The 26,738-nt window shown below is 50.8% G+C and overlaps 1 protein-coding gene and 1 long non-coding RNA gene across 5 annotated transcripts in view; one reads left to right on the forward strand and one right to left on the reverse strand.

The window, feature by feature from the left end:
• Sema4d (semaphorin 4D) overlaps window positions 1-15,548 on the reverse strand; it is a 103,774-nt gene extending 88,226 nt beyond the window's left edge. For 2 of the 4 annotated variants that reach the window (XM_085699516.2, XM_085699513.2), the window contains exon 1: window positions 15,366-15,544. The gene's annotated coding sequence lies outside the window, so the exon portion shown is untranslated. Of the gene's footprint in view, window positions 1-15,365 lie in introns of all 4 variants that reach the window. The other 2 variants (XM_085699519.2, XM_085699517.2) reach the window with 2 other exon arrangements.
• On the forward strand, window positions 3,637-11,238 carry LOC148119906 (uncharacterized). Its single transcript, XR_015734947.1, has 3 exons — window positions 3,637-4,320; window positions 4,546-4,718; window positions 10,957-11,238. It is a non-coding gene; the product is annotated as an uncharacterized LOC148119906 (long non-coding RNA).
• Window positions 15,549-26,738: the final 11,190 nt, after the last annotated feature.

Raw genomic sequence — 26,738 nt, forward strand, 5'->3', positions numbered from 1 at the left:
AGAGGAGGAGGAGGAAGAAAAAGCCGAATTCGGATCCTCTTACTCAGGTCCTTCTGGGAACCGCCCAGAGAAGAGAGACAAAAAGACAGGTCCTCACACCCACAGTAATTACTTATGACTTCACAGGGATGGGAAGATGGCCTCTGTCCCAATGGCTCCAGCCACACTGCTGATACATGGGCACCAGGTCAAGCACACAAGTTGCTTCCTCCCCGCCCCTCACATTGCCAAGAAAACTCACTTCAACGAAGTCCAGCTGCACAGTGCAGCTTTAGACGCCTGGAACCATAAACCCTGGGGATAAACTCGGCCTTAAGCATCGCCACTCTTCACTCGCAGGCACGGCAGCCTGAGGATCCTTCACTTCAAATGAGGTTGGGTTAGGAAATCACAATCCAAACAAGAGCATCTGCAAGATTACACACAGGACACACAAACATAAACAGACCTGTTCTTCCACGGCCCTGGTCATCAGCCATCTTCCTCCATAGACAGGAATGGAACGGTCTAGTGAATGAGCTCCATAAACCACATTTCAAGCAGCTTTTCTTTTTTTCAAGATCAGACACACTCAAGCTGTCCACGGAAGCCAAGGAGCTTCAGAAGCCCTGTACGGCTTTCTTAAGTCGCTACACTTGGCATCTTCAAGTTGGACGAGTCCCAGAGCAAAGGCTCAGGCATGTATATGGTCAAGTCATAGCTCTCAGACCTCTCCTGACCCTTGAACAATGGTGGGATGGGATTGTCCCCTAACTGCCACATGCTTGTGGGCAAATTAATCTTCCTTCAGTGAGAAGCTAAGCCTGGGTTAAAGCTGGGAATTCTGGTTGTGAGTCAAAAGTGGGGTCCTGCAGTTCAAAGGACCAGTCAGCAGGTCCAAAAGAGTGGCCCTTGCCCAGGACCTGAGGGTAGGGCACTGTGGACGGTGACTGATTCTGTCACACTAACACCCCACTGTCACTAGGTGCACCCACAGACACCCTTGGGTCAAGATGCAAGATGACCCAAATGGTCCTGCCAGCTTCTCAGAACTTCAGGCTAGCCACAAACCTCAACCCCAGGCTACCCGGAAAGACCTGGCTTCCTAGAAACAGCTAAATTGAGGCTTGGCAGGAAACCCCAGAGACTGAGAAGCAGGCAGTCCTGAGGTCTGTACCCTAAGATGCCTGTGGAAGACAGGCCTTCTAGACCCCAAGGTTCTTGTGACACTGTCTGTGAGCCTGGCTGGTAAAGGACACAGGGACACACACTGACTTCAATCTATGAGCAAAAGATTGGTGTTGTGAGCCACCTGTTCACAGCCCTGCTACTGAGGCCCAGGTGCCCCCTCTCCACTCTGATAACACAGGGCCCTCCACCGCCAGCCCTCATGGCTGGCTCCACCCACTCGTTGGCTCATTCATTATCATCTAACTACTCTTCCCCTGAGCCAGGCCTGCTGGGAAAGGAGGCAGAAGCCCCTCCCCCAACAGTCAGCCCTGGCACCCTCCACGCACCACTCTGCTCCCAGCCCGCTGTTCTCCTGGCAGCTCCTCTCTAAGCCTCTGCAGATGCCAGCACACCAGGCTCTCTCTGTTTAGAAGGGATTACTTATGGTTGGATGAACCATCCAGTACAAAGGTCAGATACCAGCATGCCAGGGAGCAGGGAGGCCAACTTCAGCAGCTCCCAACAGGGAGGAAGAACTGCAACCTACATAAACATTTTCCCCAGAAAAAAGAAACAAAATAGCCAAGTTTAGTGGCTCTCTGCTAAACGCTCCTGGGGCAATGAGGCCCTAGCACGCTGGACAGGAAAACAAAGCTGCATCTGGGGAAGGACCAAATGTCCCTTAAAGTGGCACAGAAGGAGTTACTCATTACTAGAAGCAGTTGTGGGCCCCTAAACGTGAGGCTAAAGTGACAGCAATGAAGAGACTATCCCAGTGAAGCAAACAGTCAAAGTGTGAGGCTCAGCCTTCAGGAGCCCAGAAGGTGACCCCACCAGCAGACAGCAACCTTCGTCCATGACTTAGTGGTCTGGTGGTCTGATGAATGTGGAGCTCTGTCTGTTCCTGGGACAGGCCAATTCCCTCTTCTTGTTCACTGTGAGCAAGCTCCCTACATGAACTAGGCAGGACATTCACCTGTCCCCTAAGGCCTACCCAGGTCCAGGGCCCAGGCCCCCTAGACTGTGGCCTTCTTTAAAGCAGAACCTGACTATGTAGGGAAGTTCCCATGAGCAGAGAGGACAGTCCCGCAGGAGAGGAAATGGTTGGGAGCAATCTACATCCACAGCATCTGGCCGGACACTCAGCCAATGTGACCAGGGACCAGAGAGCTGAATAGCTGATCCAAGAGAAATTCACATCAGTCTGTGGTATCCTGCTGAATGCTCCTGCATCCTCTGTCACTCTAGATAGGCCAGTGGCCCCAGAGAACAGGGAGGGTGGATTTTAGCTCCAGGCCAACAACAGACTTCTAGAGAATGACTTTGGTGAGCCTCCCAACGAACAGTCTGTTAAATATTGGAAAGCTTCCAGAATGCAGGCTTCAGTTTTCTGTGCACCCACATGCATTCACATACAAGGGTGTATATGTGCAAATAGGTGTTGACAAGGATGCACACATACTCGCATGCACATGCACACACTGGTCCATAAACATGTGCACATGTGCACACACATGGAAGCAGGTACCCACATGCATACACATGCATGCATACATACTCATGCTCACAAACAGGCAGGCCCAGCAATGCCCACCACACCACAGAAGCCACATTAGGGGGCTCTACCACTCTGGAACCACTCCACATCATACGGGCAGCCACCCAAGCTGAGCAATGCCTAAAAAGCAAAACGCACCAAGAAAAAGTCAAGGAGGTAGCAGATTGGACAGACACCCCCACCAAGAGCCAACAGATACGGGGTGCATGCAACACAGGAACCCACGGCTCTCCGAGGACTGGATGCAGCTGCCCAGCATGACACAGAACACACACATCTACAGCAGAGCAGTGAGCAAAGACAGCAGAAACTGCTACAGTTTGACCAGAGGGTCGGTCGGGGGATGTGTGTGCGCGTGTGCATCCGGAGCACACGCTCATGCCTGAGAACGGTAGCAAAAGGGGAAAAATGTCAGAAAAGCAAGCTGTTAATGGCAAGGACCCAGATCGGGGAGGAAACTCTTTGCTTTCTTTCTCCCTTTTTGAAACAATAAAAAGGCCATTAAAATAAAGGAAAAGTGAGTCAGCACCCCTGGCTTCCTGTTCACACTGGCGATTCCACGAGGACCTCTGCGGAGACCCCCTCGACAGCGAGAGGACCCACAGCAGACAGAAGACTCCCTTCCTGTTTCCCCCAACTTCGAGGCTCCGCCATTCTTTCGTTTCCACAGTTTCCCACTCGAGCAGGAGGAGCTGTGGTTTCCATTTTCCTGCAGATAAAGCTCCACTGGAAGGAATCCCAGGGTGGGTGACTGCCCACCAGCGCCTGTGCCAAGCCCCTGTCCCCACCTCCCGGGTCACCCGCCTTACGTCCAGTCCCAGCGAGTGAGCCTCTTGCCTTTTCTCCTGCTGCAGGAGGCTGACAGGCTCACCATCACACATGGGCGTGACTTGACTTGCCCAAAGGGTCTTTGCAGATGTTCCTCAGATCGCAAAGATCTTAAAATGGTCTCTTAGGGCCAGACAAGTATCCTTATTACACACAAAAAAAGAGACACAGAAGAGGTGGCCACGTGACAAGGAACAGACTGCAGTGACTTACTCATCAGTCAGTGCTGTCTGAGGCCACATGACAATGGCAGACAGGACAGCTGGCTGCCCTGCTCACACCTTGCCCTTGCCTGCTGAACTAGGAAAAGCAAGGACCACTATTACAACCCTTCAGCTGGGATATCCTGTCACCGTGGTCACAAGGGACTCTTAAAGGAAAGAGCACACGGCCTTTGAGGTCAGTGTCCAGAGAGGTCCCAATACACAGGCCAAAACAATATGCAGCACGATGCAAAATTAGTCACTTTCCCCGCATCCTGTGGAGGGTCTTCTGTGTGTTCACACCCCACGCTCCCACCCAGCCTTGGCATCGCAGCACCTGCCACCCACCGTGACACCGTTTCCTCTCCCTGGGGAGCCACCGCCTCTACTTTGGTCTCAGTCACGAAGGCTCCTCTTGCACCTCCATCCCACGCCACCACACTGGCCACCGTGTGAAAGAGCACAAACTGCTCCAGAATCAAGAACCCTGGAGGGAGATGGTCAGTGCTGTCCACTCGACCAGACAGAGAAGACAGACCTCCGGGCATGATGGTGGGGGCTATCTGGATTACATTAACTGAGGTAGGAAAGACCACCTCCATGGGGACGGCGGGGGGGGGGGGGCGTTCCCTGGACTGTATAAGAGGGAGGCAGTGAGTGAAGCCACGGTCAAGCAGCCGTCATTCCCTGTTCTGACTGGGGATACGGTATGACCAGCTGCCTGAAGCTCTTCTGCCTTGACTTTCAAATCGCCATAATGAACTATACCTTGATCGGTGAGCTAAAATAAACCCATTCTCTTTTAAGTTGCTTTTGCTGGAGCACTTTAACCCAACAGGAAGAGACTAAGATACCGGGCAAGGCCAGGACAGAGACGGACGTAAGCGGCAGCAGCTGTGCCGTGTGGTCACCCTCACAGATCGACAAGGTCTTTCCCTAGGGAAGAGGACTACAAAGACTCATGAAGCTCAAGACTCAAGGTGGGTGAGGAGAGGAAACTGAGGCTCACTCGGGCTTACACACACACACACACACACAAATACACACACACATGCATGCATACACGCACACGTTTGGGGCTTCCTTCAAGTTTGAGATAGTCTTTCTACTGTAAAACACTGCATGTCCTTAATGATATTATCTTGTGGATGGAACCGAGATGAAACCAAAACGTCTGAACACAAAACCGCACTCTAAGCACACAGCCTGAGGGTGACTTCCACATCGCAGCTGAACCCCATGCACATATTTGGGTTTTACGCTCGGTGGAATGTTCTGCCTGTGCTGTCATGCTGACACTAAGTTTCAGAAGTTAGGGTACTTTAGATTTTTGGGTTAGGGATCCCAACTTATATGAGACAGCAAGGTGAGAGAAAGCTCTCTGTGTACTTAGCTAAACAACAGAGACAGATGTCCTGTGGGCACATCTGGGAGCACGCCACAGGATCTGAAATACACAGCAAGGCACGGAGACACGCACTGGTGATCCCAGCTCTCTGGAGGCAGAAGCAGGAGACTGTGCATTCAAGGCTAGTTTGGGTTACACAGGAAGACCTAACCCCCAAAACTGGATATAGTGGTGCTAGCCCAAACGAACCCAGCTAGTAGAAGGGACCAGGGGCTGGCAGTACTCACCTGGGATCCGATTACCTCACATCAGGCTGTGTTTGTGCGTAGCAATATTGGCCCAGGGATACTGGCTGCACTCTGGGAGTAAATCTACAAACATCTGGGTGGAGAGGAGGAGATGGGCGATGAACGGAGGGTGACGCAGACATCAGCAACAGAGTTGCCACGTCCTACTGTGTCCTGTTCCTTTTTTCCCTAAGATTTTATTTTTAGTTTCTAATTAATTATGTGTATTGTGTGGGTATGTGCACATCGAGTGTGGGTGTCTTCCAAGGTCAGAAGAGGGTGTCAGACACCCTGGAGCTGGAGCTACAGGTGGGTGTGGGCCACCCAGTGTGGAGTGTAAGGAACAGAACTCTGGTCCTTGGCAAGAGCAGCAAGGGCTCTCTCTTGCCTGCTGAGATGGGACAGGAAGTAGGACAGGCATCACTTTGATACAGATTCAGGGACTCACTGTAAACGACAAGAACCTAAGGGTTCAGTGGCAGCTTCATCATGCTTGAGGAATCGGCAAGAATCACGTGACCCCTCCCAGGTCAGGGACCACGTCTCCCATGAGTTTGACAGTCACAGTGATCAGCAAGCATCACTGCTTGCAGGCGATACGTGCCTGGTGCTTGCCATTCCCCTGGGACAAGTATACAAAGGAGAGCTGAGGACCGGCCACACCCAGTGACTCTGCAGGCAGAGGACAACCACAGGGCCAAGGTCTTGACCATGAAATCTGCCCTGTATGGCAGCTCTGAACAAGCAGTTTATGTGGCAAACTGCAAAGGGGCTGGAGAGATGGCTCGTTTGGTAAAGGGCTTGAAGCTCAAGCATGAGGACCTAGTTCAGCGCCCCAGCACCCATGTGCAAAGCCAGACACAAGAGCAAATGTCTGTCACCCCTCTGCCCCTGGAAGACCTGATTCCCAGCATCACCGCTCACCTCTGTGAGGCGGTCCCCTTTCCACTCAGGACCCACAGTAAAAGCCACTATGAAATGCCTTGTGTGACAGCAGTCATGCTCTGTGTCCTGGAGCAACAAAGAGGCCCTCAGCCCACTGCAGGGGTGAGGGTGACACCAGGGGGCACAGCCCCCAGGCTGGAGAACGGAAAGCCTCTCTCCATCTTTAGCAGCTATAACGTAAGTGTGACAAAATGCTTCAGAAGAGTCCAGACACAAGACCGAGGCAGAAATACCCCGGTGATATCAGCGTTTACTCTAGGCAGAAATAACCTGGTGATATCAGCATTTACTCTGGAGACGGAAAGAGAATTTCTGCAGGCTCCCCCTGAAACAGGGGAGCGCATACACCCAAGTCCTCTGTGCCCCATTTTCCTATGTTTGTGTGTGTGTGTGTGTGTGTGTGTGTGCGCGCGCGCGCGCACACGCGCTGGGGCAGAGAGGGGGTTTAAAGGTCAACCTTGGGTGTCATTCCTCAGCCTCCATCCATCTTTTAATTAAAAATTTATACTACAACTTATTTATGTTTCACCGTGTAGAAGTAAGAGGATATCTTTTGGAAGTTGGTTCTCTCCTTCCATCATGTGGATCGTAGGGCTGGAATTCGGTGATCGGGCTTGGTAGTAAGTACTTTACCTGCTGAGCCATTTCAATGACCAGACTGTTCAGACTGTTTCTTGAAACAAAGTATCTCACTGGGACCAGGGACTTTTTCTATTAGGCTAAGTGGGCTGGCTAGCAAGCCCCAGGGCCACCTGCAGCCACACCTCCTCCAGGGAAATTTTTTTCTTTTTAATGTAGGTTCTGGGGATCAAACTCAAGTCTTTCTGCTAACTGAGCGATCTCCCCAGCCTGAGTCCCTATCATTTTCACAGTGAGATGTCTGTGCCGCGCCTCCCAAGCTCTCGGCAGAAATGACTCTCCTCATTTTACGTGACAGTTTCTTCCGGCTGAAATCAAATCCATGCCCGCCAGCTCACAGAGTCACGAGCGGTTACTTGTATATAAATGGGAATCTGTGACTCCCCACGGGCTCTTCCGAGATGGGTATCTACTTTAAAGATTGGCTCTGACCACCTCCCTGGTTGGGTCCAGCTGGAGGAAAGCAAGCCAGCCTCACAGCACCCTGGGGATGGATGATCTTTTCCTTGCCAGGCACGACAGACAAAGCTAGGGGCTCACAGGGGCAGCAGGGGGGAGTTGGTGATTTCTCCAGATTCCACACTTGAAACCCAAGCCGCTGGCTGCCCTGGGTTTTCAAACACAAGCAGAGATCCAATTCCGCCTGCTTAGCTGTGACCCAGTTTCTGGATTGTGGTCCAAGCCCAAGTCTGCAAAGCTCAGACACTGCTGGAGGCCCCGAGTGTCTGAGGCACCTGAGAGTCCAAGGATGAGTCAGACAAGGAGAAAACGAGGATGAAGGAGCTTGATTGGTCACAGTCACTGGAGAAATCAGAGAACTGTACCCAACGTGTGCATGCTCAGAGAACTGTACCCAGTGTACGCGTGCTGAGAGCAGTGTACCCAGTGTGGATGCTGACTCTATGCAGAACCTGCCCACAAGTCACGTGAAGGCAATGTTTTTCAACACTGGGTGAAAATATTTTTTTAAATAAAATGCAACAGAAAGGGCTGGGGAGATGGTTGGGAAAATGTTTACCTTGTGAACACAAACACGGAGTTCAGTCCCCAGAATCCATGTAAAAAGCCGGGCATGGCATGTGCTTGTAAATCCAGCCCTGGGGAGGTGGAACCAGATGGATCCCTCAGGCTTGCTGGCCGTCAACCTGGTCTAAACTGGCATGGCCCATAGTCAGCAAGAGACCCTGTCTCAAAACAAAGGTGTCTGGCAACAACACATGGATGCTGGCACATAGGGCCTCAAGTCACACGTCCCAGCCAAAATCTCAGTTTCTCTACTTCCTGGCTGAGAGACACCCCCCCACACACAAGAGTAAGTTTCCTATGTGTCTGTTTCCAATGCCTTCAGCTGTAAAGGGTGCAGGAGCTGGACCAGGGTTACAGGTGAGTTGGGGACCCCATATAATGGGCAAAAAAGCACAGGATGCGTTATTTACAAAAGTCACCATAAACACAGGATTATTCTTGCATTGATCCCACCTTTACAAGTCAATGCAGGGAAGCGAAAAAAAATCCTATTTGTTTATTTCTATGTGTCTGTGTGTGTCTGTATATCTCTATGTGTATGTGTCCGTGTGTGTCTCTGTATCTCTGTGTGTGTGTCTGCATGTCTGTACGTCTGTATATCTCTATGTGTATGTGTCTGTGTGTGTCTCTATATCTCTCTGTGTGTCTCCATGTCTGTATATCTCTGTGTGTATGTGTCTATGTGTGTGTCTGCGTGTGTATGTGTGTCTATGTGTTTCTGTGTCTGTGTGCACACGCTATGGTGAACATGTGGAGGTCAAGGGAGAGCAGGGGTCAATTCTCCTTCCCTTGGGTTCCAGGGATGGAACTCAGGTCATGGAGCGTGTGTGGCAAGTGCTTCTACCCAGTGAGCCGTCCCGCTGGTCCTCTTCACACAGGGACCTGATCCCCTAGTCAGTGCTAAGGTCAGTGCAGGAGTGACGACAGACAGACCGCACACCACAAACTATCAGTTATGCTCACCTGACACCCTGGAAAACAAACCCTGGCGGCCAACACTCGTGTGACCTGACGTCAAAGATGCCCAAGACAGCTTAAGGAATTCTGGAACTCAGGCAATGACTCCATGACAGGCTGTCTTAGGGTTTCTACTGCTGTGATGAGACACCGTGACCACACAGTTCTTTATGAAGGAAAACATTCAACTGGGGTGGCTTACAGTTTCAGAAGTTTAGTCTGTTCTCATCACGGTAGGCCACGGCAGCGTGCAGGCAGACATGGTGCTGGAGGAGCTAGAGTCCTATATCTGATCCACAGGCAACAGGAAGTGAACTGTATGCCACACTCCGTGTAGCTTGAGCAAAGGAAACCTCAAGTCCGCATCCACAGTGACACACTTCCTTCAACCTTCTAATAGTGCCACTCCCTTCAGGGGCCATTTTCTTTCCAACCACACAGGGGCATTTATGGAAATTCCCAGGATGGAACATTTTACAGGGTAGACTGTACTGTACTTGTGTTTACCATAATATATCATTCAAACTATCAGAACCCAACCTAGCAGAAACAATTTTAAAAGTCTTAGTAAGAAATCAATTTCATAATGAAAAGCCTCACCAAGAAGGAAACCTCAGGCTCTGATGGCCTCACTAATAAATCCAAACTTTGAAGAAAAAAATTGATACTGTAGTCCACAAAAACATTTGCCCCGTGAAGAGTGCTACAAATCTTAAACCAAGCAATATAGAACTCTCTTTTTAACTGTGGCTTACCACAATTTCAGTTACCCACCTTCAACCAAAGTCTAGAAATACTAAATGGAAAATTCCAGAACAAATGACTCATCAAGGTTATACTGTTGTGGCTGATCAGGGCAGGGTCACATCCCTTTGTCCAGTATATCCACACTGTATACACTACCCTCCTGATAGATGCTTTGTAGTCGCCTGAGCTGTCAATCAACTATTCCAATTCCCAGTGCTCTCACTCAGGAAAGGGCCTCAGCAGCAGTGATAAATCAAAGCTCACAGCAATCTCCCTGCTTCCATTTCTTTCTTTGGTTTGGTTTTTTTTTGTTGTTGTTTTTTTTTTTGTTTTTTTTTTTTTGAGACAGGGTTTCCTTGTGCAGTCCTAGAACTCACTTCTGTAGATTAGGCTGGCCTAGAACTCACAGAGATCTTCCTGACTCTGCCTCTTGGGTGCTGGGATTAAGGCATGCACCACCTCCAGGTTTAAGAGGATCTTGAAATACATTCACAATATCACACAACTATCATCAACTATTATGTGTTTATTACCTCCAAAGGAAAGCTTAAGACAGGATGTAGTCAAAGTGCTTGCCTAGCATGAAAAAAGGGGAGTGGAGGGGAGTCAATCCACAGCACTTAAAAAGACAAAAGAAAACTAGAAGCCCCAAACACCAGGCAGTTACTTCCACTCCACCTCCCCAGCTCGGGCGACTGATGCTGTTTCTGATCCTAGGACTCGGCCTGTACTGACATTTTATAAACAAGAATCGTGACTCACACTGCCTTTACTATGGCTACTTTCACTTAGAGTGCTTCGGGTTCAACTCAATTACAACACACAGAGGTGGTCCAATCTCTCCATGTGTGCACACACCACATCTGGCTTACCCACTTCATCCACATTGCTTAGTCCCTATTTCCAATTCATTTAGGGGCGGGCGTGGACGTGGAAGTGCTGGATCACAGGGAGTTTGGTTCTGTGCTTAGCTTTCCAAAGGGCCTCCACACTGCTTTCTCAGACAGCAGCACCATCTTACCCCCGACCAACCATGTCCCAGGGGCTCACTTTTTCCCCTAACCCCTTTGATCAAAGCCATCCCAGGGCAGTGGGAGGTGGGTCCCACTGTGGTCTTGGCTGGTATCTTCCTCTGACTAATGACGCCAGGAGTCTTTCCATGTGCTTCTGCCATCTGTGAACGGGACCACGCAATGCCATCTCGGGGCTTGTGCTTTGCTGGTTATCTGCTCTTCCACTGTGAAGTCTTAGCCCCGAACCTTTCCACAGGAGACAAGCGAAACATCCACCAAGAGACAAGCAGACCAACCACAGTACAACTGGCCAGCGAAGCGCTCTTCAGCACAAAAAGCCCCGAGCACTGACCTGCAAGAATCATGCATGAATCTCAGAGCCACAGTGCAGAGTTAAAGCGAAGACACAGCGAGTACAACAGGGCAGCTCTTCCTGCACCTCTTTCTTTCTGAAGGTTCGGTTATCCAGTCAATCACAGTCCAGAAATACTGAATGGAAAGTTCCAGAAATAAATAATTCATAAGGCTTAAATTACAATTCCAAGCATCCCAAAGAACTGTCACTACCAATTCCACCCCACTGGTGCAGCCTGCCTCCCTTCTCTCCAGAGCATCCACACAGCTATCCTCCATGCCTCCTGGCTACTTAATGGCATCAGTTACCAGATCGACTCCACACCACAGGCCTGCTCAGCTCCCTCTCACTTCAGTTAAAAACTGGCCCCAAGCAGCAGAAGAACGATGCTGGCAATGCAAAGGGGCCAAAGAAAGGATGGAAGAAGCCTTCCACCTGACAAGTGTTGGTTCACGGTTGCACTACAAGCTTGCACACATGCTCACACTTCCACTGCGCACACCCACACGCATACTCTTACACCTCACATTTCACATGCTCATCCACACAGTACACCCACTTACCCTCCACACACACCGTTCACAGGCTTCCACTTTTACCCTATCAATCTGCTATCCTTACACGCACATCACAGACTTCCACGCTGGCTCTGCCACTCACTCACACATGTGTACATTCATGCATGCGGGCAGGCCTCACCCTCACACTCCCACTTTCCACAGCTTCCCGTTTGCACTTAGGACTGTGTCCCCTAGTTGAGGGCAGTGGTCCATGAGATACAGCATCATTACAGATGCGACATATGGGGAGCATCCTCACAGACACACATGTGCTATTTGTATACACATAGGAGAAAACTTCCGTGCGTAAGTGCCTACTTATGTAAACAGGACTGAAGGCTGAAGTTTCAAGTAAACCCTTGAGCAGCTTCTTCATACAAGCAATCAACACGGCCCTCAGCGACTATTAACTTCTAATTATGGAGGCCAGGAAAGGGTAGTGAGCCCAGGACCCTCACCCAGACCCTAATCTGTTCCCAGCAGACACCGTAACTCCTCCCCTGCTCTGAGGCAAATCCCAAGCACCCTTTAGTGTCCTGTGCTCTCACGGTAACAACCACACTGTGGTCATAAAGACGGCCCCCATACCACTGTCACTCAGAAAATGTCTGTCTCACTGCCTAGCTCTGACAAGGACTCCTATGAGAGGCTTTGAGAAGCCTGAAATCTCCAAGTGCCCCCTAGACGCCATTCAGAGGAGAGGTGCGATCAGGGCTCGCGTGGACAGTATACGAGAGTTTAGACCAAATGACAGGACCCTACAGTAAGTAGGGTGGGGCTGCTGACCAAACCAGGGTCAGCAACAGATGTGCAATGGTGCAGCACAGGTCAGTGACTCAGGGAGGGGTACAGCTGCAAAGGAAGCTCCCAAGAGCAAGCCAGCCATGGGCTCTTCCCAAGAAGCTCCGTCCTTGGTGTCTGCTCTGGGGAGGACCAGCAGCTCACCCCGTAACAGACCAGGTTAACCGTATCTTCTAACAGAATGCCACTTCTTTCTACATCTCCTGGCAAGAGAGTTGCACTGAGGCCTAACAAACCTCTCTCCCTTGCCTGACCTGCCTAGCTTTGGGCCACACCCTGAGTCACCCAGGGACAGCCACATCTTCAACTAGGATGGCAGAGACAGGCTGCCCAGACTGCAGCTGCCAAGCTCAGGATGGCTCTTAGCCAAGGGAACAAAAGGGACCCTCCCCTCAGACTCAGCCTCAGCAAATCTCACCAGTACCTCCACCATCTAGCGGTCCTTCTGGAATTGTCACCATCAGAGAGAAATAGACTGGGTGTGGTGGCCCACACCTGTAACCCCAGCACTCAGGAGGCTGAAAAGGGAGACCAGGTCATAGACCAACCTGGGATACACAGTGAGACCCTGTAGTAAGACCCGTCCTAAGTAGGAGGGAGGGAGGAAGGGAGGAAGCAAGGGAGGGGGAACTGCCCCCTGCTGGCAACTTCCAGCAGCTGCTTTTTCCCAAGACCACCTTGGGCAATCAGCATGTTCATGCTAAGGCTCCCTGGGAGCTGGGAGACAAGGGGACAGGAAGCCTGAGGGAAGCAGAGGGTGCACCTTTTCCAGGAGTCCTCAGAACCCGGCAAATTCTAAACACGAGGGAGCCGTTTGCTCTAAAGGACAACAATCAAGAAGCAAATTCCAAATTCCCCTCTAAGACATTGCACAGTTAACTCAGGTATAACAGGGATGCCCTGGAGGTAACGAAGGTCCCAGCCCAGGAGCTCTGGCTCCAGGTTCACCCTGTATAACAAAAGAATCAAGATAAAGGAAACTGGGTCCCCCACCCTCCCTGGGCAGGCTCCTTAAAGAAGCACCTCAAATGGCTTGAGAAAACCATTGATCTTCGAGATGCATTATTGATTGGGCCGTCCATTAGCACACATTCCCACAGCACTGAACTGTGCCACACACCAACCATGCCTGGGGTGCGGTAGGCCTCTTTGGACACCATCCATCAAGAGCAACCTATAGAGGAGCAACTGTCCACAAGTGGATGATGTCACCCGAAACACTGCCCTGGTCCCAGACCCACTGGACCCTGGAGGCAACATGGTCCATGTACCATGCACCTCAACCCGCAGTCCAGGACAGGCTACCACTTGACTCCAGCCACCAGGGAGGAGGAGTCTGTAAAGCAGACTATGTGACAGTCAGGAGTCATAGGAGTCCACGGACAGAGAGACGTCGTGGCTCCATTTCAGAGGACAGACAGACTGAAACAAGCCCATTACAGAAAGACAGCCTCTGACTCTTGCCCTGGATCCGGATCTCACAACATCATGCGAGAAAGGGATCCTGGGCAGAGTTGCAATTGGTACAGGCAGCAGGCTTTGTTTCTTTGTTTTTACTTGCCGTGTGGACCAATCAGACACCTGAGTCTTAAGGTCTGGAAGGGCAGTCCTTGCCCATACAAGCATCGCTCATCATTCTAAACTTCCTACTTATCTATGGATGATCGTTCTGACATGATGTGCACAGACAGCAACGGTCAAAGTGACAATCAGGCCATTATAGTCGCTACGGGGATCTTCCCCCACCACTGCCCAAGGCTGCCTGCTTCTGGGACGTTGTAAACATTCCCAGATAGGCAGCCAGGAGACAAGTTGGACGCCAGGGGCACAGATGATGTGACAGGCCGCTGGTGTCACTTCACCCCCCTGGGAAAGAAACTTCCGTTTGGTAGCGCCTGGTAGACCTACAGCAGGGTCAGATGGCTGGCTACAGGCCCCGGTCCAGTGAGAGGCTGGCCACCCACGGTCCTGGGCTGTGCTCAAAACAGTGAGGTTTTCAAAACAAAAGCAGCGCAAGTTCATGTGGCAAACGCCCCAGAACGTAGGGGCAGGCCTTCCACCACATGCTTCATTTGAAGCAAGACTCCCCGTTCGCCCACAGAGAGACGAAACCGAATAAATATAAAGGACAGCTACGTGCTCGGCTCTGTTTTTCACGCCATGACTGGCAGAGCCCCAACCGAACCAGCCCCCTGCAAATCACCGGGCGCCAGCAACAGGTGCAGCCCGAGCTAAAGCTTTTGGTGCCGGGCGGTTCTAGAATTAACGCAGCCCGAATCTTCCAGGAAGCCAGAGCCTTGCAGCGCCCACTGCCCGGTGGTGGCGACCCTACAGCGGCAGCTCTGTGAGCCGCACCTGTCTGAGTGCACCGCGCCACATCCGGTGCACCCGAGCCAAGGCCTGGGAGACCGAAATAGAAGCCGGTTAGGCCGGGGCTGGCAGCCCGGCTAGGGGTACCGGGCCTGAGCTGGCAGGCGCGGCCCAAAGAGGCAAGCACCCGGGGGTCCCAGCGCGCAGGGCCTGGCCAGGCCAAGTCGCGATTGGCTGAGCGTCCAGCGTCCCTGCTCCAGAGCAGCCACCTGCCTGCCAGGGCCAGGCGGGAGCCAGGGAGAGGAGGCCGGGGAGGGATCCGGGCTGGGATGAGACTGCGTCTGGGGGACGCGGCGGAAATGGAGAGGGGCTCTGAGGGATCCGGGTGGAAAACAGAGGGGATCCGGAGGATCCGGGTGCGAATGCAGAGGGAGTCCGAGGGCATCCAGGTGGGAATGCAGACCGGGTCGGTGCGGTGTGGGAGGACCTGAGGAGGAAACTCAGAGGGTTCCTGGGGGACCCGCGAGGTCACAGGAGGGGTTCTAACTGGGTTCCCTCGGTTTCCCGCGGGGGCTCCCAGCGCCCCGCGCACCTGCCCAGCCCCGTGCGCGCTCCTCCCGCGCCGGCCCAGTGGCTTACCTGAAGCGCGCGTCCGACCCGCGGCGGCTCTCGGCGGGGCTCGGCCGGGCCAGCTCCGCGCCAAGAATGGCGGCAGCGATGGTGGCAGCAACGACAGAGGCGAACGGCAACGGGAGGTTGCAGCGGGGAGGCCGGGCAGCGCGGAGATGCTGCAGCACGCGAGGGCGCGGAAGCCGGCGTGGGGATCGAGGGCGCGGGGTGAGCGCGCAGGCCCCACCCCCTCTCCCTCCCTTCCCGCCTCCTCCCCTCCCCCTCCCGTCTCTTCCCTCCCCTCGCCCCTCCCCCTTCCTCCTCCTCCCTCCTCTCACCCCAAACCTCTCTCCCTCCCTCCTTGCCCTCTCGCGCTCCGCCCCTGTCTTCACCTTCCCCACTCTCTCCTGCCCCCCCCTTCTCCCCTCCCTCCCTCCCTTCCTTTCCTCTCCCATCCACCTTCCACCACCTCTTCTTTCCCCCAACACCCTCTCCTCCTTTTCCTCTCTATCTCTTTACCTTCCACCCCCTCACCTCGCCCCACTCCCGGTCCTGGAGGTCCTGGCCCAGAGGCTTTTTCTTACCCTAGTCTGGTGTCTTGATAAAAAAAAAAAAAAAAAAAAAAAGAGGAGATTCCCAGGAAAGGAGACTTTTCCTTCCTTTCAGTCTCTTAATGATCCAGTTTGTCCCTCTAGGTCGCCAAAGTCTCCTGCACCTCAGACTCTGGGTTCACCAGGGCTGACACCAGAGATCTTGGGCTCTTGACTCTGTGATCTATGGTAGACCCTTTGGGGTTCTCAGTGCAAGGTACCATTCCTCCTGTGGTACCTTGACTTCGCTAAAGGTTTCTCAGCTTCCTGTGGATCAAAGGGTTCCTATATGTAGCTCCCAGTGAGATGCATTTCTAACTAATTCTGGGCCTCCTGTAGTTGGTACAGAGGCTAGGGTCATAACTAGATCCTTAACCTGTTTGCTGAGATTGATGACCCAGAACCTACATTAAAAAGCTCCAAACGGTGGTACTCTCTTGTGATCCCAGTGCTGAGGCAGAGAACACTGGGGGACCTCTGGATGGAGCTTGCTGCCTAGCGTGCATGTCTCACCTACTTCAGCCCATCCCAGATTCCAGTAAGAGATCCTGTCCCCTAAAACAAAGTGGACAACACCTGAGGAGCAACAGCAAGTTTTGACCCCATGACACGTGCACACACACACGGTATACACACTATGTCCTTTCCTACCTGTGAAAGTTGTTCAAACAGTAACTGGCCAGTTTGGAAGTGCTGCCCAGAGACACAGTCCCCCCAAAAGGAAACCCAGTTCCTAAATGAACCTGTCCTAGGTACTCCAGAAAGGAGTCAGGACCAGTCTCCAGGTTGGAGTCGTGGCTTCCTGAATTACAACGTGGGATTGGGACTGTTGGGATGGTGGGAGCTGCCGGCAACCAAACTCAATACCTCTAAAGGCTAGGTCTGAGTGAGGGTCAGGAAGCTCCTCTGGGATCAGTCTACCTGTCTGTGCCCTGCCTAGAACAGAACAGGCCTTCTGAAGGTGAAGTCAGTAGAACCAACCAGGGCAGTGTGGGTTGTCTTTGCTGTAGGGGTCATGACCTGGAATTGGACCTGGAATCCGGCAAAACTCAACTTGATTCTTGGTTCCTTTGCTTCCAAGTTGACCTTGGGCCCCCATTCTCTATTGCTCCTTGAGAGAAACAGGCAAGCAGTCTTGGGGGTGCTGCAGTAACATGGCCAGAGAGCAGTGGGCAAGGCTTATAGAGCTCTGTGCCCCAGTTCAGTGTGACCATGACAGGGAAGAAGAGAGAAGGAGGCTTCTCCAGTCTCTTCCTAACCTGAGTGTTGGTGCATCCTTGTCTTTTGTTCTGGCTGAATCACAGCACAGCAGGAACAGCTTAGTCCGAGGCCTATTAACAGCATCCTGTATCCCAGAAAGGAAGATGCTCCTAGGATGTCAATGCATGCATAAATGCAAGGCTATAGAGATGGAAGGCCTTTGTTCTTCACAGGGGAGGTGCAGCTAGAATATGGCTCCCTTGCTTGGGTAGCCAGCAGCATCTTAGAGGTAGAGGTGAGGGCAGGTGACACACTAGAAACCTCCGGCTTGGAAAATTCCCGTGTACAGCCCAAGCAGTGGGATCCACAAAGCTGCAAATTGCCTAGAGAAGAGGGACCCTGCGGAATCACAAACAGAAGATCCGGACACCGGGGTGCAAATTACATGAGACAGTGGCTTTGTGCCCACGGAGAGAGGTTCTGAGTGATCTCTGAGTTGACTGCCCCCATGGGAACCTGCCCTCAGACACACTGTCTGGGCAGGAGGGGACCTGCTAGAGGGCACTGCAGCTGGAGGAGAGAGGGCGACGTGTTGCTCAGCAGAGACCATGCTGTAGCTGTCCTGGAGTCCACAGCTCTAGCCTCATGGAACTGCCAGTTATTTCTTAGCAAGTCCAGGGAAAATGGATAAGAAAAAAGACCCCTCCAATTGCTCTCCAGCAAGTTCAGCCTGCAGTTAGAGCTGCATTCTCTGGTCCATTTGAGGCCTAGGACCCTGCCCCCAGTTCTACTCTGTCTTTTTATTGCTGTTAGCATTTTGTCTTTTTTTTTAAGGTTTGCTTTTATGTTATGATGCGTATGCATGTTTTGCCTGCATGTATTTATGTCCATCAGATTCATGCAGTGCCTGCAGAGACCCTAAGACACTATCAGACTCCCCGAAGCTAGAGTGACAGGTGCTTATGAACTGCCCCACATGGGTAGGGCTGAGAACCAAACCCTGCGCAAGGCCAGCAAGTCATCTTCTCTGCTGAGTGAACTCTCTAACCAAATATTTTATCTTTGCATCATTTGAATAGATGTGTAAGATCAGAAAACTAACCCAAGCCTGCATCTGCTCTAATCAGCTTCCCCTCCCTCTAACTAACGTCAAGCACATTGCTTACCCAGAAACACTGAGCACTTAGACACTTACCTGGGTTACAAGATATTCTTCTGTATCTTTCTGTGAGAATATTGATATCCTCTATATCCAGAAGAGCAAGTTAACTCCGGGGATAAGATTCAAACCTCACACGAGAAAGACTCTCAAGTGTGGTAGCTTCAGTGGCGCAAACAGACTTGGCTTGGACCATCCTCAGGGCAGCTGGGCAGAGCCCTGGGCTTCCAGGCTTCTGCCTCACAGTGGGAAGCAGGAGGTACCCAAGGCTGGCTAGAGGCTTTGTCCAGCCATCCAAGTGGGGGATTTCCACCCCAGGAGAGCAGGTCAGCACGGTTATCAAGGTTCTCACACTGAACAGAGAAATGCTTCCCCACTCCCGCCCACCCCACACACACAGTGGTTGACATCTGCCTCGGGAAATATAAGGAGCTGTCTATGTGGGGGTGGAGGGGGGGTCACATGGATGTGGGAGGATGTGGGTATGCCTGTGGATGGAGGACAGGACAATCCTCAGACACCATCCGTGTTTATTTTGTTGTTGTTTGAGACAGGATCTCTTACAGGCTTGCAGCTTTCAGAGTTGTCCAGGCTGGCTGGCTGGCTGATGAGTCCCAAAGAGCCCCAAGGGATCCATTTATCTCTGCTTCCCCAGCATGGGATTACGAGCACATACAACCACACCAGATTTATTATTAGTTTTAGCAAGGGTTCTGGGGATGAAGCCCCAATTTCTCTTCTGCTAAGGCAAGCATTGTGTCTCCCCAGGTCTTTTGAATGTGATCTGCAATATGGGACAGCACCTCAATTCTTTTACCCTCCAAGGTGACTGCCACCCCCATCCTGTCCCTGTCTCTTTCCCCACACACCCCCAGAATCAGCCTTTCCAGGACGGCCTCTCCAAACAAAGTGTCCATCACCCCCGAGCAGCCTCTGAGGCCTTCAGATGCCCCCTGGTGCTTTCCGGTGCCCCTCCCCCTCCCCTTTCCCTAAAGTGTGCGCTGGGAATCTTAGAGCCAACCCTGCGGCAGGGTATAAATGGGGACCTGCTGAGCTACTGTTGCTAGTACTGTTCTTTTCTGCTCCCTGCATCTCAGCTGTCAGGCCAAGCACTAACTAAACGGGCTCCAGGGCTGTAATCTAGCCCTCAGCACTCCCCGCAGTACTTCCCACCTCCCTGCGCACACAGCGCAGTTACAGAGCTGTCCTTTGTCGTCTTCCGAAGGGGCTGCGCTTTGCCCCAGAGCTAACACAGAACTGAGTGAGTGGCTGTGAAGGAGGGGGCAAGACAGGAGACTACTTCAGCCTTACCATCACCTCTTTTGACCTTCAGGGCAACCTACCTGCAGCCATGGGGCCTGGGGGCCTCTGGGCACCTGTGTTTTTTGTTGTTTGTTTTTAGCTTTTGCCTATTGTCTGATGTCACTTCCAACACATCCCAGCAGAATTAAGCTCCCCCCCCCCCCCCCCCGCTCTACCCAGCAGCTAGGATGTCACCCCAACATCTCTCACCACAAGTTGGAGTTTATGTCAGCTTCGACTAAAATTGTTTCTGGGAGTTTTTCTTTCTTCTCTGAGCTATGTTTGGCGATCTCTAGTCTGGTAAAGCCTGCAGACTTCTCAAGGCTCATGGGAAACCAGCTATCCAAATGTTGCAAAGTGTGGTCTTTTCACTTCCTCAGAAGCCATGGGACCAGAAAGACACTGTTCTGAGGTCACAATAAACTACCCACTATTCTATGCTTGGTGGCAACTGATGTATGGAAACAACTATGATTTCCATTGTTTAGCATTAAACATTAAACATATGACAGATGTGACTTTCTATGATTTTGTGTCTGCACGGATCCTAGGAAGAAACCCTTCCTCTCAGATAAAAGCTAGAGGGAAGATATTCAACTCATAAAAATATGTGTTTATTCTTTGACAATTTCATGTACAATCTTAATCGTACACTGCCTCCTCCTGCCTCCCACTCCTCCTAGATAGTTCCCACCTTCCCATCTTCTCTCTCTCTCTCTCTCTCTCTCTCTCTCTCTCTCTCTCTCTGTGTGTGTGTGTGTGTGTGTGTGTTTGAGACAGGGTTTCTCTGTGTAGCCCCGGCTGTCCTGGAACTCACCTTGTAGACCAGGCTGGCCTCAAGCTCACAGAGATCTGCCTGTCTTTGCCTCCTGAGTGCTGGGATTAAAGGCATATGCCACCGCCGGCTCTCTCTCTCTCTCTCTCTCTCTCTCTCTCTCTCTCTCTCTCTCTCTCTCTCTAGAACCCACCAAGTCCAATTATTGCTACCAGCCGGAATGTTGACTGAGCTTGCTAGCTTAGTTTGTGCAGGTCACATGCAGACAACTATGGCTACAGTGACGTCATGAGTGCAATGGCCATGTCATGGCCAGGGGACCTTTTCACAGCTGCCTTCCCTATCCTCCATCTTCTACGTTCTTTCAGCACACTCTCCTGCCAAGTTCCTCCGCCTTGGGGGAGGGTGTTTGCTTTCTGTAACTTTCTCACACAACCATTCATTGTGGATGAATCCTGCCAAGATGACCTGATCAAGGATAACATTGGCTTTCTGGGGTGGACCCTGTTGGGGGCGGATCTGAGGGCCCTATGCACTCCAGACAAGGGCAGACACAGAGCCATACCCAACTCCTTGTTACTTTTTGCTATAGTCACACATAATACTTGTGTGACTTTCCCCTCTAGCAGGAATCCTGGCCATAGGCAATGGTCACGATGCCCAGTCTACTGGTTCACTGACACCCAACGGTTCCCCAGGTGCTGTCAGGTCACACAGTTAGGGATTCTTCCCTACTTGCTGACTCTGTCCCCTCTTCCTCTAATTGGCTCTGGTTCTGTTTAGAGCTAGCTTCCATTCTGCCCTGCTCAAGACCCAAAGTGTTGCCCACTCAGGCTCTCTCTGTGTTGCAAGACTCTGGGTGTGAGCAAACTCTGGCGACTCCATCACTAGCTGAGTAAGCAGATAAAAGACATTTCTATTGAGGATGGGAAAATAGATGTCAGTAAATGATCAGAAAACTTCTAACTACACTGTAGCATCACCCTTGCTGTTACAGAAGAAGCAGAAATATACTCACAGATCAGAATATCTGCAACTAAGCAGCTCGTGCCTGTAATCCCAGCACTTGGGAGGCTGAGGAAGGAGAAGAATCACAAGTTCAAGGCTGGCCTGGGCTACAGATTGAGACCAGACCTCAAAAGCGATATTAAATTAAAATTTAAACCCCCATCATTGACAAGGATATGGAGCAACTGAGACCCATCTTTGCGTGAGTGTGAAAGGGTGCTAGCACTCTGGGAAGCCGACAGTCGTGCTTCTAGGGTTTGCTGCACATCTGCCGTCTAACATAACCAGAAAAGCTATGGTGGAGAGGGTCCAGGAAAGCAGATTTACTAAAATAACTGACATAAAGTAGAAGGAATGGCATGTATGACTCTCAGTATCTCAATAGAGGACATGCCCCTTACTTCAGATTATGATTACTATAGACAATAACAAAAGTCTGGGGAGGGGGAGAGACGTCTTGACAGTTGAGAGCCCTCCCTGCTCTTCAGAGGACCTCAGTTCAGTTCCCAGCACCTATGTCCAGTGGTCACCATGTAGCATCAGCTCTAGGGATAGGACAGCCTCTTCTGAACTCCAAGAACATGTGCAAGACTTCCCCACTCCCACACGATAAAATGATGAAATAAATCTTTGAAAAAATATCCTGCTGAGAGTTGAGTGATAGTTCAGTCAGAAAAGTGGGAGCTCAATCCTCCAAAACCCATGTTAAAAAAATAAAAGGAAAATAGGCTTGTAATCCCAGGACGATGGATGTATTTGAGGCTTTGATGGCCGGTCAGCCTAGTCTACTTGGCAACTTCCAGGCCTGTAAAAGACTCTGTCTCAAAAAATGAGGCAGCTGGTACCTGATGAATGAAACTAAAAGTTGTCCTCCTGGCTTCAACAGGCTATGTGTACATACACACACACACACACACGCACACGCACAAACACACTCATTTCTGGTGGGAAGATGCTGCCCCCAGGCTGACCTCTGCCCCCAGCAATACAAAGGCTGCAGTTGTCCAGTAAAAACACCACGTGCACGGTTGTGTTGCCCTCATTTTTTTTTTTTTTAAGAAGGGGGCCTATGACAGTTAATCTTCTCCTGCACTGTGTGGCTACTTCGAGAAAGGGTTTGGACCTAACCATTTGAGCTTCTATACAGGCTTTCAACAAGCATGTTGATATTTTTTTCTAAATTCCCAGCATGCAGCGGGCAGTACCCACCAGTGTGGTATATTTGCTTTGGAAACTTCTGGGCAAATGCAACCAATGAGGCTGAGTAGTTATGTGCTAAATCCCTCTCTAGGAGCACAAGCTGATTTCCGTGAATGTATTCAGCAGCCTTTGGAAGGGTGTGTGTGTGTGCTGTGATTCTGAATCCCGTGGTTTCGGTACCTTTTAAAGAAGACAAATAATATCTTATGGTTTCTTTTCTTTCTGAGACTCACAAGGGGACCTGGTAATCTGTCGTGCCAGGATTTGCAAACTCTTCCTGCCCTCTGTGCTGGAGAGTCTCTGAGCCAGCCTCTCTTCAATCAAGACATTTCACGCATGTGACCAGAGGCATTTGAGCAAAGCCAGGTTTTATCTCCCTTGGTACAGTATAGAAAATGGTATGTTTCAATGAAAACCCCACTTACCAGGCTAGGGAAATGGCTCAGTCAGTAAAATACTTGCCTTGCAAACATAAGGGACCAAGTTCAAGTCTCAGAACACATATAAAACCCAAGAGTAGTGATGCACACTATATTAGAGGAACAGAACAGAACTGATGGAATGAACATATGTGTGTATGTGCATGTATGTATGGATAGACAGATTACTAGAATGACTTAAAGGCTATGATCCAGCTAGTCTAACAATGGCTGTCTACTAACATAAAGTCCAAGAACCCAGTAATTGTTCAGTGAATGAGTCTGGATGTCTTATCTAGTCTTCAGTATACACCAGAATCCCAAAGAAGTAGGCTCTAATGCGGGTGAAGGAATGGGTTTGCCAACAAGGACAAGCAGGAAAAGAGCAAAAGCTTCCTTCTTCCATCTCCTTTATATAGGCTTCACAAGAAGTTGTGGCCCAGATTAAAGGTGGCCCTTCCTACTTCAAAAGATCCTGATTAAAGGTGGGTCTTCCCACTTCAAATGAGCTCGTTAAGAAAATCCCGCATAGGTTTTAGTGAATTCCAGATGTAGTCAGGTTGACAATAATCATAGTTTATAATCTCAGTCCTGGGATATCAGAGACAGGCAGATCCCTGGGGCACATCTAGCCTGTCAAGTTATAGGTCAGCAAGAGACCCTGTCTCAAAAGAATGGTGGATGATTCTGGGTTCTGATGGAACCAACTGGAGCAGCTGGACCTACAGGAAGCTTCAAAGCTAAGGATAAATCGGGTGTGTGTCTGCATGTTCTGAAGACAAGAGGTCAACCCAGGGCCTTGATTCTCAGGCACCTTCGTTTTTTGAATCAGGGTCTCCCAGTGGCCTGGAGCTCACTGAGTAGCTGAGTCTGGCTGGCTAGCGAGCCCTAGGGATCTGCCTTTCTCCACTGTTCTGGGAATTGAAGTGCACTACTGTCCCGGATATTTTTTTTCACATGGCTTCTGGGGACTGAAGTCAGGTCCTCATGCTTGTACTGCAAGGCTCTCTCCAAGTTCAGAGATTTTAAAATAGGAATTCCTTAGTTTGTTTGCTTGGTTTCTGTATGTTCCTTAGACATGACATAGATGACCTTGTTCCTGTGTTTATAATTATATTAATTAAACACTCCTAATATTACTTAATGACTCAAGGTGTGTACCTGCCAGGTGAAACTGGAGGTCTGTTTATTTGATTGTAAACCTCAATCATACTGTAGCAAGCTGTGTCTCAGGTTCCAAGCTCCAACAAGCCAAGAAAGGCACCCTCTGTCTGTCCCTTGTGTTCCCATGTCACAGCCCTGAGTGGGTGAGCTCAGTCACTCCCTCCTCCCTAGCTCACTCTTAGGGTCACAAGAACTTCAACCAAGGACCCTCCTGCTCGTCTCTGAGAGCTTAGAAAGTGTTTGTCAGCATTCCGTGGCTGTGATAAAACACTTGAGATGGTCAGTCTCTGAGGATGGAAGGTTTCGCTTTTGGTTCATAGTTTCAGAGATCTTACTTTCCAGTTGTTCAGCACTGTGGTAGCAGAGTACCTCATAGTGGCAGCAAGGTGGAGGAGGCCTGCTTGTCACAGAAGCCAGATGCAGAGAAAGGCAGGAAGTGGTTTTCAGGCCACACCCCCATGTCTTAGTGACTTTTTTGTTGCTGCTGTGATGAGACAACATGACCAAGGCAACTTATAAAAGAAGGAGTTTCTTTGGGGTTTACAGTTCAGAGAATGACCCCACATCAGTTACGTGGGGAGCAAGGTGGCAAGTAGATAGACGTGGTACTGGAGCAGTAACTGAGAGCTTGTATCTTCACCAACAAGTAGGGGCAGAGAGAAAGAGAGAGAGGGAGGAAGGGAAGGAGGGAGGGAGGGAGGAGAGAGAGAGAGAGAGAAAGAGAGAGAGAGATAACTAGGAATGGTGTGGGCTTTTTGAAACCTCAAAGCCCACCCCCAGTGACACACTGACACACCTCTTCCTATGAGGCCGCACGTTCCAATCCTTCCCAAACAACTCCACCAACTGAGGACCAGATAGTAAACTGTCTGAGCCTCTAGAGTCCATTCTCATTCAAACCACCACACCTAACGACCTAACTCCCTCCTACTAGGCCCCCTCTCCTAAGGATCCCACCGCCACCAGAAGCATCATAGGAGCCAAGTCTTCAAAACTGGGCCCTTCAGGGAACAGTTAAAACCCAAACTATAAGGAGTCGTGTATAGGTCACCAGGACAGTCACCTCACTTCAGCCTCCTCATGGTGACCACAGATACCGTTTCCCAAGCGAGCCCTTACCAGGGGCTGTGCAGGTTAAATACTGTATTTCGTGATTTAAAGGTCACCACACTGACTGGACAGGAAATAGAGCAAACAACCTGAGGGTCAGAGGTTTCCAGCACAGACAGACTCCCCTGGTGCCCCTGCTGCTGCCTGACCCCCGTCATGGCAGCAAAGCCAGGCATTTTTCATCTGCTCGTTTCTGTCTCTGTGACTGTGTGTGTGTCTGTGTTTTCTCTGTGTGGGTACTTGTACTGGATAGTTTTATGTCAACGTGACACAAGCTAAAGTCATCTGAGAGGAGGGAACCTCAATTAAGAAAAAAAAACCTGTATAAGATAGGGCTGTAGGCAAGCCTGTGGGGAATTTTCTTAATTAGTAATTAATGGGGGAGGGCCCAGGCCATTGTGGGTGGTGCCATTCCTGGGCTGTTGGTCCTGGGTTCTATAAGAAAGCAGTCTGAGCAAGCCATGATGAGCAAGCCAGTAAGCAGCAACCCTCGCCACGGCCTCTGCGTCAGCTCCCGCCTCTAGATTCCTGCCCTGTTTGAGTTCTTGTCCTGACTTCCTTCGGTGATGGACTATGATACAGAAGGGTAAGCCAAATAAACCCTCTTCTCCCTAGCTTGCTTTTGGTCATGGTGGATCATCACAGCAATAGAAACTCTAAGCCAGTACCCATGTAGGCACATGTAGAGGTCAGAGGTCAATGTTGAGTGTCTTTCTCACCTTATTTTTTGAGGCTGGTCAGCAAGCCTCTAGGTTCCCCCCCCCCCCCCGTTCCTGCCTCTGATCCCCCAGGGCACGTGCCACCATGTCCAGGTTTTACACAGGTGCTGGCAGTTCACATTCAGGCCTTACACTTGTCCAGCAAGCACCTTACCCATCTCTCAAACCTAGTAGTTTTTTTTTTATATAGACCCTCACACTGGACCTGGAACTCGGTGATTTAGCTGACTGGCCGCTCACCAAGCTCCAGGGATTCTCCTGCCTTGGCATCCCCTGCCCCCAGTGCTGGGAACCTGAGCGCCTATCCTCAAACTTACATAGCAAGCTCTACGCTGAGCCCTCTCCCCAGCCCCCAGGCTTGCTGCTTTGGTATTGTCTGCTCTGGCTGAGTATGGCTTCTTCTAATTATTGTTCATCGGGTCTATTTCTTGGCATTGTGTCACAATCAGATGGTTATTTTTTCCCCATCTGTTGCCACAATCTGTTCAATCCATCACTTGAAAGAGCTTGGAGGAAATTGTCTCATCGAAAGAGAGGATGAAAGTGCTGTAGCCACGCTCAGTGTGGCCAGGGTTTGGCTCTGCAGGATTCTGCAGGGGAATCTTCTTATATAATAATGGATTCAGAAGAAAAACGTTTGCTTGTTTTTCTCCAGCGCCCGTGCTCAGTAACAGAAACAACGGTGAGACATGGGTGTGGGGGGTGGGCACTAAATTCTGACACCCTCAAAACGTTCCTTTCCCACAGCATAGAAATA

Source organism: Myodes glareolus, chromosome 14, assembly GCF_982192425.1.
Source record: "Myodes glareolus chromosome 14, mMyoGla1.1, whole genome shotgun sequence".
Taxonomy (NCBI): domain Eukaryota; kingdom Metazoa; phylum Chordata; class Mammalia; order Rodentia; family Cricetidae; genus Myodes; species Myodes glareolus.